The sequence below is a fragment of the Maylandia zebra genome, unplaced genomic scaffold (genome assembly GCF_041146795.1).
Source record: "Maylandia zebra isolate NMK-2024a unplaced genomic scaffold, Mzebra_GT3a scaffold03, whole genome shotgun sequence".
In the NCBI taxonomy this organism is placed as follows: Eukaryota; Metazoa; Chordata; class Actinopteri; order Cichliformes; family Cichlidae; genus Maylandia; species Maylandia zebra.
This window is the reverse complement of record NW_027490033.1, coordinates 1,745,819-1,757,507: the sequence shown is the minus strand read 5'-3', so window position 1 is coordinate 1,757,507 and position 11,689 is coordinate 1,745,819. Positions and strand designations below refer to the sequence as shown.

The following is an 11,689-nucleotide window of genomic DNA, read 5'->3' as shown; positions in this document are numbered from 1 at the left end:
TTCACTGCCTAACCCCACAGAGACTGTCAGTCTGGACTTTTCTTTATTGCTATTGGCTGTCAGTGAGATTTCAGAGCAATCAGAGACTGTGGGTCTGTGTATGAAGTATAATTCATGTGCAGTTGTTGAAGTTGTAGAATGAGAAATGGCAGTTTGGGGTATTTCCTGCTTTCATTGTCCTGCTTGAAAATGTTTATTGACGTGTGAATTCATTCTTCAACGCTCGATTCTGCCTGAACAACGAGAAACTTTGCTTATTTTTGTGTAACACAATTCAAAGTAGGGCTGGGTATCGTCACTGATTTCTAGAATCGATTCGATTCAATTCGATTGGAATCTGGGAAATGTTGCCTCAGACAGTCAGAAATATTATAATTCAGATCAGTATATTTACATATTTTTGTATCTATAAAAGGGAAGCTGGCACTTTCGAGACTTTATCAAAGGTGTGAGCATCACAGCAGAGGCCTTTGTGTCAAAGTAGCTGAAGATAAAACACAGAAAAACATGAAGCGGATTTTCCTGGGATTTTATAAAAATATTCTGCAGTAGATCAAAAACACATAAACATTACCTGATGCTGCTGAAGTGAAGCAGAGCAAAGTTACACCGTTTTTATTACAAACACAGCGTTTTGCAGTTTTGCATAATTTTAAAAAGTTTAAATTTGTTCAGTATTGAACGGCAGAAATGAGGCTTTCTTTTCGAAAGTAAGTAAAAGGAAAAAAAACAGCGTCCGACAGCGCTGTAAACAACGGTAGACTTGTGCGTAACAAGCAAGCGAATAATGCAGAAAACAGATTTTTAGATGGGAAACTGTTCTTGAAGTACAAAGAGAGAGAGAGAGAGAGAGAGAGCTGTGCATGAAGTGTGATTTTATCCTGGTGGAAGCAAAACAGCAAAAGTCAGAGTGAGTTCATGACGATGTTTATGTGAAGCGTAGTTTGGATCTTCTTTTGCTGCTGGTTCAGTCAATATTGTTTGGAGAGAGATAAAACTAACAGCTTTAGAATCAGTGTAAAAAGGACGTAATAGAATAGAATAGAATAGCCTTTATTGTCATTGTACAGAGTACAATGAAATTGGAGTGCCACTCCCTTGGTGCAAGATTCAAAAATAAATATAAATGTAAAATATAAAAAGTACAATAAAACAATCGCAAGTAAGGCAAGGCAAGGCAAGTTTATTTGTATAGCACAATTCAACAACAAGGTGATTCAAAGTGCTTTACAGAGACATTAGAAACAAGAACAAATAAAAAGCATGATTTAAAATTGAATAAAACAAGCAAATAAACTAACTAACTAGTTAACAAACAAACAAACAAACAACAGTATATAAAATCAAAACAGATAAAATCAGAACAGTAGATAAAATCAGTAGTTAAATGTAAGTTTTGAAATTTAAGCTTAAAAGTGTGGATTTGGTGCTTTATTCAAATGCAGCTGAGAACAGGTGAGTCTTCAACCTGGATTTAAATAAACTGAGTGTTTCAGCTGATCTGAGGCTTTCTGGGAGTTTGTTCCAGATATAAGGAGCATAAAAGCTGAATGCAGCTTCTCCGTGTCTGGTTCTGACTCTGGGAACTGATAAAAGACCGGATCCAGATGACCTGAGGGATCTGGATGGTTCATACTGGGTCAGGAGGTCATTGATGTATTTTGGTCCTAAACCATTCAGAGCTTTATAGGCCAGCATCAGAACTTTAAAGTCTATCCTCTGACAGACAGGCAGCCAGTGTAAGGACCTCAGAGCTGGACTGATGTGGTCCACTTTTTTGGTCTTAGTGAGGACTCGAGCAGCAGAGTTCTGAATGAGCTGTAGTTGTCTGACTGATTTTTTAGGTAGACCTGTAAAGATGCTGTTACAGTAATCAAGCCTACTAAAGATGAATGCATGGACTAGTTTTTCCAGGTCCTGTTGAGACATCAGATCTTTTATCCTTGAAATATTCTTGAGGTGATAGTAAGCTGACTTTGTTATTGTCTTAATGTGTTTTTCTAAGTTTAGGTCTGCATCCATCACTACACCCAAATTTCTCGCCTGGTTTGTGGTTTTTAGATGTATAGATTGAAGTTCTCTGGTGACCTGTAATCGTTTTTCTTTGGCGCCAAAGACTATTACCTCAGTTTTGTTTTTGTTTAGCTGGAGAAAATTGTGGCACAACCAGTCATTGATTTCCTCAATGCATTTACCAAGAGCCTGTACAGGGCCTCGGTCTCCTGGTGACATTGTGATATATATTTGTGTGTCATCTGCATAGCTGTGATAGTTTATTTTGTTGTTGTTTATAATCTGTGCCAGTGGGAGCATGTAGATGTTAAACAGAAGGGGTCCCAAGATGGAACCTTGGGGAACTCCACATGTGATACTTGTCTGCTCAGATGTGAAGTTACCTATTGATACAAAGTATTTCCTGTTTTCTAAGTATGTTTTGAACCAGTTTAGTACAGTTCCTGAAAGACCTGTCCAGTTCTCCAGTCGTTTGAGTAATATGTTGTGGTCAACTGTATCAAATGCTGCACTGAGATCCAGTAAAACTAGGACTGACATTTTTCCACTGTCTGTATTCAGACATATGTCATTAAACACTTTGGTCAGAGCGGTTTCAGTGCTGTGGTTCTGTCTAAAACCTGACTGGAAGGCATCGTAGCAATTATTCTGTTTTAAGAAGTAACTGAGCTGTTGAGAAACTGCTTTTTCAATGATCTTACTTAAAAACGGGAGATTTGAGATCGGCCTGTAGTTGTTCATTTGTGTCTTGTCAAGATTGTCCTTTTTCAGTATAGGTTTGATTACAGCAGTTTTTAGTGATTCTGGAAACACACCTGATAATAAAGAAAAGTTGACGATCTGTAACAGGTCTGACTCTAAAGTCTTTGAGACCTTTTTGAAAAAACTTGTTGGCAGGACATCTAAACAGCAGGAGGAGGAGTTCAGTTGACCTAAGATGTCCTCCAGGTCTTTGCTGTTAATAGGTTGAAACTGTTTCATGGTGTTTAAACAGTTTTTTGGTGGACACAGTACATATCCTGGATCTGCTGTTGATGTACCAATTGCTTGTCTAATTTTTTGGATTTTTTCAGTGAAGAATTTGGCAAAGTCATTGCAGGCCATGGTCGAATGAAGTTCAGCTGCCACTGACACAGGAGGGTTTGTTAGCCTGTCAACTGTAGAAAATAAGACCCGAGCATTATGGCTGTTTTTAGTGATGATGTCAGAGAAGTAGGACCTCCTTGCATTCCTCAGTTGTAAATTATAATTGTGAAGTTTCTCTTTATAAATGTCATAATGAACCTGGAGGTTTGTTTTTCTCCATCTGCGCTCAGCTTTCCTACACTCTCTTTTTTCATTTTTCACCAGTGTGGAGTTTCTCCATGGAGACTTTTTCCTTCCAGAGATAACCTTCACCTTAATGGGAGCAATAGTGTCCATTACATTTAACATGTTAGCATTGAAGCTATTGACGAGCTCATTGACTGACCCTCTGGGCAGGTCAGGTGTTAATGGGAAGACCTGGTTAAAAATTGCACTACTGTGTTCAGTTATACACCGTTTTGTGATCACTGTTGTTGATATATTTGTGTGGGCTGAGATTTTACTTTCAAAGAAAACACAGTAATGATCAGACAGGCCCACATCAGACACAGTAACCTTTGAAATGCTCAGGCCTTTGGAGATCAGTAGGTCAAGAGTGTGTCCTCTATTATGTGTGGCCTCTGTTACATGCTGATCAGCCCAAAGTTGCCTAGAGTGTTACTCAGGTCTTTAGTCCCTTTGTCCTGAGGGTTGTCCACATGGATGTTAAAATCCCCAGCAATAATTACACAGTCAAAATCAACACAGATCACAGACAGCAGTTCACTGAGGTCATTAAAAAAGTCTGTGCAGTATTTGGGAGGCCTGTAAACATTAAGAAACACAACTTTGGATGGGGCCTTCAGCTGTAAAGCCACATATTCAAAAGACTGAAAACTTCCAGGAGATAGCTGCTTACATTGAAATGATTCATTAAATAAGACAGCAACCCCTCCTCCTCTCCTGCTCGCCCTGACCTCACTGATAAAACTGTAGTTAGGAGGGGTCGTCTCGATGAGAACAGCTCCACTGTTACTTTGGTCCAACCAAGTTTCAGTTAAAAACATAAAATCAAGGCTGTGCTCAGTGATTAAATCATTAATTAAAAATGTTTTCCCAGCTAGAGATCTAATGTTTAATAAAGCCAACTTAAGTGTTTTAGAGGTATTACTTGTCCCCTCGTGTTTGGGAGCAGTCTGTGGCACACAAGGTATGTTTACTATGTTTAAAGATCTTTTAGAGTGCAGCTCTCTGTGTTTTGACCAGGCCACATGTCTCCTGTCACCTAAAAGTACAGAAATTTTAAAACCTTCTAGTAAACAGGGTCCCAGCTTCTCCTGGGAAAAGTCACCACTGCCATAATCCTCACAGCCCTTCACACATCACGCATCAGACTGCGGAGACAGGGCATGAAGAGGAACTAAGGGGGGCGAGGCTGGGCAATGTGACTTCGATTGCTCTGTTGAGGGTGGGGCTCGATGGCGAACCTTTGGCCGCTCTGGTGGGGGGTTTATGGGGGACAAAAAGGGATTGGGACGGGGGGTAGATCTGAGCCCAGCATTGACCCGCTCCATCATCTCCTCAGTGAATTTCAGGTGTGGGGAGGAGGGAGAAAGGGAGGGGGAGGAGGGTGATGGCCTGTCAGGGGTTTGGGGGACTGGGGAAGGTCGTGGTCCCTTGTCCTGGTCGTTGGTGTTGTTGAGAGAGTTGGAGGCAAATAGGGACCCCTCTTCTTGCCTTAGATGTCTCTCCTTTCTGAGGCTCTTCCTCAGATGCCATGGATGTCTCTCCTTTCTGAGGCTCTTCCCGGGTGGGGGCAAATGGAGCTCCTCCTCAAGGTTTCTGCTGGGCTTTGTCTGTTCTTGGAGTACTGTTTGTTCCTCTTTATGAGATAACTCCTCGTTTATCTCAGCCTTGGCACCAAGCACGGATGGATGACGTATGGAATAAAACAAGTTGGAGGTGAACAGTTTCACCCCTGACTTGTTAAAATTAAATCCATTTGCTTTAAACAGATGCCTGCGTTCCCAAAAAATATTAAAGTTGTCGATAAAGTGCACTGAGTGGTCAGCACATGCTGATATAAGCCATTTATTCAGTGTAAACAACCTGCTGAATCTCTCGTCTCCTCCTCTGACCGGCGGTACAGGTCCACTGATGAATACAGCTGCATTCAGAGAGTTTACAGTATTTAATAATCCAGTAAAGTCCCGTTTCAGAACCTCCGACTGTTGTTTGGACACATCGTTTGACCCTGTATGCAGAACAATGTTTGTCACAGTTGGATATTCATCTGCAATTTGAAGAATTCTCTCCTTCAGGTTGTTGACCATATCGTTAGGAAAGCAGAGGACTTTAGTGTTCTTACCGCACATCCTTTGTACATCCTTTACGGCAGAGTCACCCACAATCAGAGTTTCAGGCCTAGCCTTTAGCTTTCCCTGTGGCCTTTCACTTTTCAACAGATTTTCAGACCTTATTTCGCTGCTTTTAGATGGATGGTTGTCCGATATAGATCCAGGGTCCTTTGATAGTGGAGCAAATCTGTTCTGCAGTTTCACATTCAGTTGTTTTGGAGGTTTGTTGTTAACCTTCCTATTCACGGTTGTCCAGTCCTGTTTCCTCCCGTATACAGGGGTAGAAGAGCTTCTCTGTCTCGTAGGAAGTGAAGGCCAGTCGGTTTCAGAGATTTCAGCTCGCTGTGCCCTGCCTGTGATACGTCCTCCCCCTTCCAGGAGACATGATTTATGTCTTTGTTTTGCACCAAGACAGTCTAAGGGGGGATTATCACTTGAGGATTTATAATAATGCACAGAGTCTACTTTCTTGGTCATGTTATCTGTGCTCCTTAGCTGTGTACTAGCTTGCTCATCGCCATTGTTTTGAATCAAAGGCAAGGTTGTTTCATTTCCACACAGTCCATTTACCTCCACGTTTACTTCTAAGCGATGAATTTTTGTCTCCAGTACTGCAATCTTCTGCAGGAGGCTGTGGTAGTCATCTGTGGAGAGGGAAGGCATCTTGTTGCTAGTTAGCCTAGCGGTTAGCACCTTTCCAGGCTATTGAGGCTGCTCGGTGCCCAGACGCTGTAATCAGGCTTCAGCTGTGTCTAGGCCACAGACACACGGAGCGCTGAGGATAAGGTAACCATAAAATGTTGCTGTTTCTGTTAAGAACACTCTAGTCCTAATGATCTACAAGTGTCCAGAAGTTATCGCAGGTAAGCTCACACGGAAAAAAGGGAACAAATCAGCATAAAAATCAATAAAAATCAATATAAGAAGCAAAGCATTCAAGAGCAAAGTATTCAAACAATAGTAAGTAAGATATATGCAGGATAGCAGCATTACTATAATGACAGTATGAATAGCAGCATAATATAATGGCAGTGACGGTATGGTATAGCTAAGCAGGTTCAAACAGGTTAAACACAAAGCGCGGAGCCGCCGAAACATCAGAATCAGCGAGCTGTCGGCTTTCAACCCCGACCGTGTCCGTGTCATCGGGTGAGAAAAGCGACATCTCACTGATTCTGATTCGCGGGTCGCGCTGTGTGTTTAAGTCTTTGTGCAGAATCCGTGTTCCTGCTCTCATTTACTGTCTTAGCTGTTGTTGAGATTTTGTGAGATTTCACCAGAAATTCTGGAATTTCAAGCAAAATAAATTTATATTAAAAAATAGATTCAGGATTTTAATTAATCGATTTTACGTTATCCAAGCCAGAATCGATTTTAATCGATAAATCGATTATAAAAACCCACCCCCTAAAAGCGTCCTATTAGACCCATTAAACACTAACATAGATGAATACTCAGATTTAAACCTTTATTGTTTCACAAAGGGTTAAAAAGGGAACGTCCACAGTTTAGACTGCAGCAGATTTTATTAAAGCAGTTTGACAGGAGCAAAGCAAAAACACAAAGAAGTGTTTCACATATTAATACATATAACATAATAATAAAAGAAAAGCAAAAGAATGATACAAAAGAATGAAAAAGTTGTCCAGAGCAGCAGGATGTCTGAGGTCTGCAGAAACACAAAAACACAGCAGCTAAAAATAGTTGTTGAAAGAAAACGAGGTGGGAGCTGCTGATTCCTGAGCTTTGATACTGGATTAGCTTCAGTAGTTATTCCCATCACTGCTGTAGGAGCTACATTTAGTCACAGCTGATTGTCTCCTTTGACCAATCAGAAGACTACTGTTGTAAAAACAAGCAGACAAAGAACCAATGAGAGTGAAGAACAGGATAAAGAGCTCGTGTGATGGAGGCAAAGCAATAATCAGCAGACTGTAGCAGTTTCTATCTGGATGAAAGTAGAAGGAGCTCAGCGGAGCTCAGTCCCATATCTTTGGTTAGAAACAACATCAGTGATTTCCTGCTGCTCGAGATGATTCCAGCAGCTCTCATTCCAGCAGCTGATGAGAGAAACAGCTGATGGCTCACAGCTCGTACACTGTTGGATCTCCAGATGTTCACGTGGCTGAAGTCTGTGAAGAAACTGTGGTCCACGTAGTTCACACGGCCTCAGATTGGACCGAGCTCCCTGGATCACTGCAGCATCCTCAGCTGGTACATGGACGTCTCTGTTCCTCAGTCCTGGAGCCCCTGCAGGTCCGTCCACACCACCAGGTCTTCTCACTCACCTTTCCTTTGTCCTCGTCCTTCATCGGCCGTGCTGTGTCTTTGTTCCTGCGGTGTTGTTCCCACGATGCAGTGCTGATGTTCCCTCCTTGAATGCACAACAAGTACGGTGCTGGTCTTTCTCGGGTGGAGCAGAGACAGATTGAAGTCTTTCAGGCTTTAGTGCCGACTTCCCTGACAGAGGCTGGACTCCATGGTCTGCACAGGAGGCTTCTACACTGTGTGGAGGTGACTCCTGGACTTGAAGACAGGCTGCAGGTACATGTGTGATGAAGAGGAGCTACAGCAGTGTGATGGAGCTGCAGGTGTGAAGGAAGTCCTGCTGTCCTGTCCCACCCTCATCTTTGCTTCCTCTGTCTTCTCTGGACTTGTCCTCCTGTTTCAGAAACAGCACTGCTTCATGCCGAGGGTGGACGGGAGCGTTGGCTCTGATTCTTTTACCGTCCACCACAAGGAGACACTGATGCTGACCTCCTGATTCATCTGCATGTGTTCTGCTTCACACTGCTCACCTCCACCAAAGACTTCACAAACATCTTCTTTCTTTGAGTCCAGTTTGTCCCACAAACACTTCCAAATCTCCTCCTCTGAGATTCTGCAGCTTCTTGCAGTGTGACTCAGCTGACTTCTGACAGACCACAGACTGGCACAGCATCCACATGTGTCTCCTTTCAAACAGGCTCTTGATGTTTCCTCCCACATCATTCTGGCCTCTCAGTCTCCTTTGTTCTCCAGCTCTGTAGCTCCAGCTGGTGAAGCTTCAGTTTTCCATGTTGGTAACAGTAAACTACAGCCTCTGCTGTCAGCTGGGTAACTAAACAGAGCTGCAGCACGTCTCTGCGGTGGTGCTACATCCAGCCTGCAGACGGCCGTCAACATGTTGTAGTGGTTTACAGTCACCAGGGGGCGCTGTCCCAGCCATGCAGGCAGTGGGCTGCTCTGCTTGTGCTGTTGTTGGTGAAGCTGAAGTGAAAGCGAGAGTTAAAACCCTGAACAGTGTCCACTGAGCTTCTCATGCTATTCTCATGCTCAAAGAAGTTTAACAGGAAGGACGACTCGTCCATCAGGCGTCCAGCTGTCCGTGACCGTGTCCACAGCAGAGTGTGACTGAGGCTTCATGCTAACACGCACACATGAAGCTAATACCACCACGAGCAGCTGCTCAGTGGATTTTGAGGACAAATGTCTGCAGCTTCTCACAGGCAGTATGCACAATGTGGATCTCCACAAAGACTGTGGAGAGCTCGTCCCACACTCTAAATCCACACTTGTCTGCACAAAACTTCTCACACGTTCCCGTCACAAGTGTCTTCTAAGTGAAGCTACCAGGTTCAGGTCCAGCTTGTTTATCTGGAGCTGCAGGAGATGATCCATCCTCACAAAGCAACACAGCAGATATGCAAACACACAACACAACCAAAGGATTCTCTCTGCATGTCTGTGGCTGATGCTGCTGGAACGAAGCTGTTTGAAACCTTGTTGTTCTGCACTTTGGGACCAGAAGAGGAAACTGAAGCTCTGTGCAGAGGGTCCAATGGAAGCAGCCAAGCGCTGTAAGTGTCTGCTGTACAGGGATGCTGGTTCAGCTGTGGCTCAGTTTCAGTGTGACTCAATAAAAGCAGCAGGAAATCAAAGCTTGATGCTTTCATCAGTGTGGAAATAAGAAAGTTTCCTGTGACAGACGCTGGAGCTCTTTCACTCTCAGCTTCACAGTTTCAGCTTCAAACTTCTTCCAACATGTTTCTAACACGGCCACATTCCACCTTAATGGAGCTGATATCTTGTGCATCAGCACATTTTCTAAAGGCAGCGATCACATCTTTAGTTTTGGATGTTTAACTGCAGATTGTTTATGTGTTTATAGCACATTAATTACAGCAGCAGCGTTGACCACAGTGCTGTACAAGAATCCAAAATAACGATTAAAATAACTCCTAATATTAATATCACACATCAAATATCAAATAACTCTCATGCTGTATTAAAAGCCAGTGAATACAAATGTGTTTTAAGAGCAGATTTACAGAGACTGACAGCAGGAGCTGGGGCTGTTCGATAGAACGATGTATATATGATGACCATATGAAAACGTCTATCGTTTCATATCACGCTCTTTGTTTCCTGCTTATGTGTTTGTGTTTTCCAGATAAAGCTTTCAAAATAAATCTGAAGATCCTGTTGAGAGTTTTCAAAATAAACACAATACAGTACTGCGGTCGCTCGTTTATCGAGTTACGTTCTAAAAATAAGTCTCAGAATGAAGTAGCAGCTTTATGTTTTACAAGTATTATAGAAGTTTTAAGGCAGTTAAACCCTCACTGCACACTTTCTACACTTTTCTCAGACAGGCATGAACATTTTCACACTTTTCTCTCTTGTTTAAACAAAGTTCAAACCTTCATAGAAAAATAAGTTCATTATTAAAGAATGAAAGCAAAGTGTTTCTGAAATGTGTCAAATCAGCCTTTGCTGGCATTAAATGAGCTTGGTTCTGTGTGAGGAGCACTCGTCCATGGCCTGGGCTCCTCGCTGTCAGGTAAAGTTGCATAAAGCTTTTGAGTTTTTATGCAGATAATGTTGGTGTCCAGCACGATGTTCTTTTTCCTGCGGTCACTGAGCCACAAAGCCAAAGCTGACTCCATCCTTACGATGTTCTTGTTGTGGACAGTTACAACCTTTTTGCCTCCTTGTTGAAACTATGATGGTCAGCATCTTCCTCTGCCTTTGGCTGCTACCACAGGTGCAAAACGTCTCGTCATCATTGTTGTTTGTTGGGACAAAACGTACAAACATACAGTGCAGCACTGCAGAGTCACACTGCTGTAAATTTGAACACATTCTGTACTGTACAGGAGACACGGCACGAGATTGGCTGACAATGGTCTACAGCCAATCAGGACGCAGAACACAATGCGCTGTAAAAAACAAAAACATGCAAAATTGCACAAAAAAGATCAGCGAAACAGCGAGGCCGCCAAAGGTGAACTGTGTTACAGCGAGGGACCAGCGTATATGTGGTTGTTGGGATGATAAATGTCTTTGAGCTTGTGTCAGAAGACGAGCTGCAGCTTTCTGGACCAGCTGCAGTCTTGCCAGGCAGGTCCCACTAACTCCAACATATAAGGAGTTACAATAATCCAGCTGGGACGTCATGAAAACGTGGATCGCCCGTTCAAGGTTTTTAAAAGATATAAATGATCTCACCTTAGATAAAAGCCTCAGTTTGAAGAAAGACCGCTGTACAACTGAGCTCAGCTGTTTTTCAAAGGTCACATTGCCGTCAAATATAAGCCCCAAATGTAATAATGCGATTTAATAAAAGAGCTGAACCAGTCTAATAGAGCGCCCTTGATGCCGCCATGCTCCAATGGTGAGGTCAAGATGCTGTGGTCAAGGCAGCGGTCAGATCCAAAAGCACAGCGGAGTCTCCTGATCAGTGGCTGATAAAAGATCATTAAGAACTTTTCAAAGTGCAGTTTCAGTGCTGTGAAGAGCTTTAAAACCAGACTGAAACCTTTACAACAGATTGCAGCTGAACAAATATAATCTTTTACAAAATCTTCGACAGGAAGGGAAGCTTTGAAATAGGCCTGAAGTTTGAGCAGACAGAGGATCCAGATCAGGTTTTTAGTACAGGCTGTACAACAGCATGTTTAAAACAGGCTGTACAACACCTGAACTAAGACTGCTGTTAAAAATCGCTAAGATGTCGGAACCAACAACCTTTAAAATCTTTTTAAACACGTGTTGGAACAACATCATTTGGACAAGATGATGTCTTTATAGCATCACATCGTTCCTCCACCTGATCAAACCACACAGGCTCAAACTGATCAAAAACAGCTGAGCAGGTGAATATTTTAGCCCCGGTGCGATCTCGGGCGAGAGTATCGATGATGGCCAAAGGGCAGCGTCCAGCTCTACGGCCGCTGAAGAGCAGACTCAACAGACGCGCGTGATGTGGATCC

The 11,689-nt window shown here is 42.8% G+C and overlaps 1 protein-coding gene across 1 annotated transcript in view; it reads left to right on the top strand.

Annotated features, from left to right (window-relative positions):
* Window positions 1-11,689, top strand: part of LOC112432436 (protein NLRC3) — a 3,307,575-nt gene that overhangs the window by 1,623,934 nt on the left and 1,671,952 nt on the right. The window lies entirely within an intron of this gene.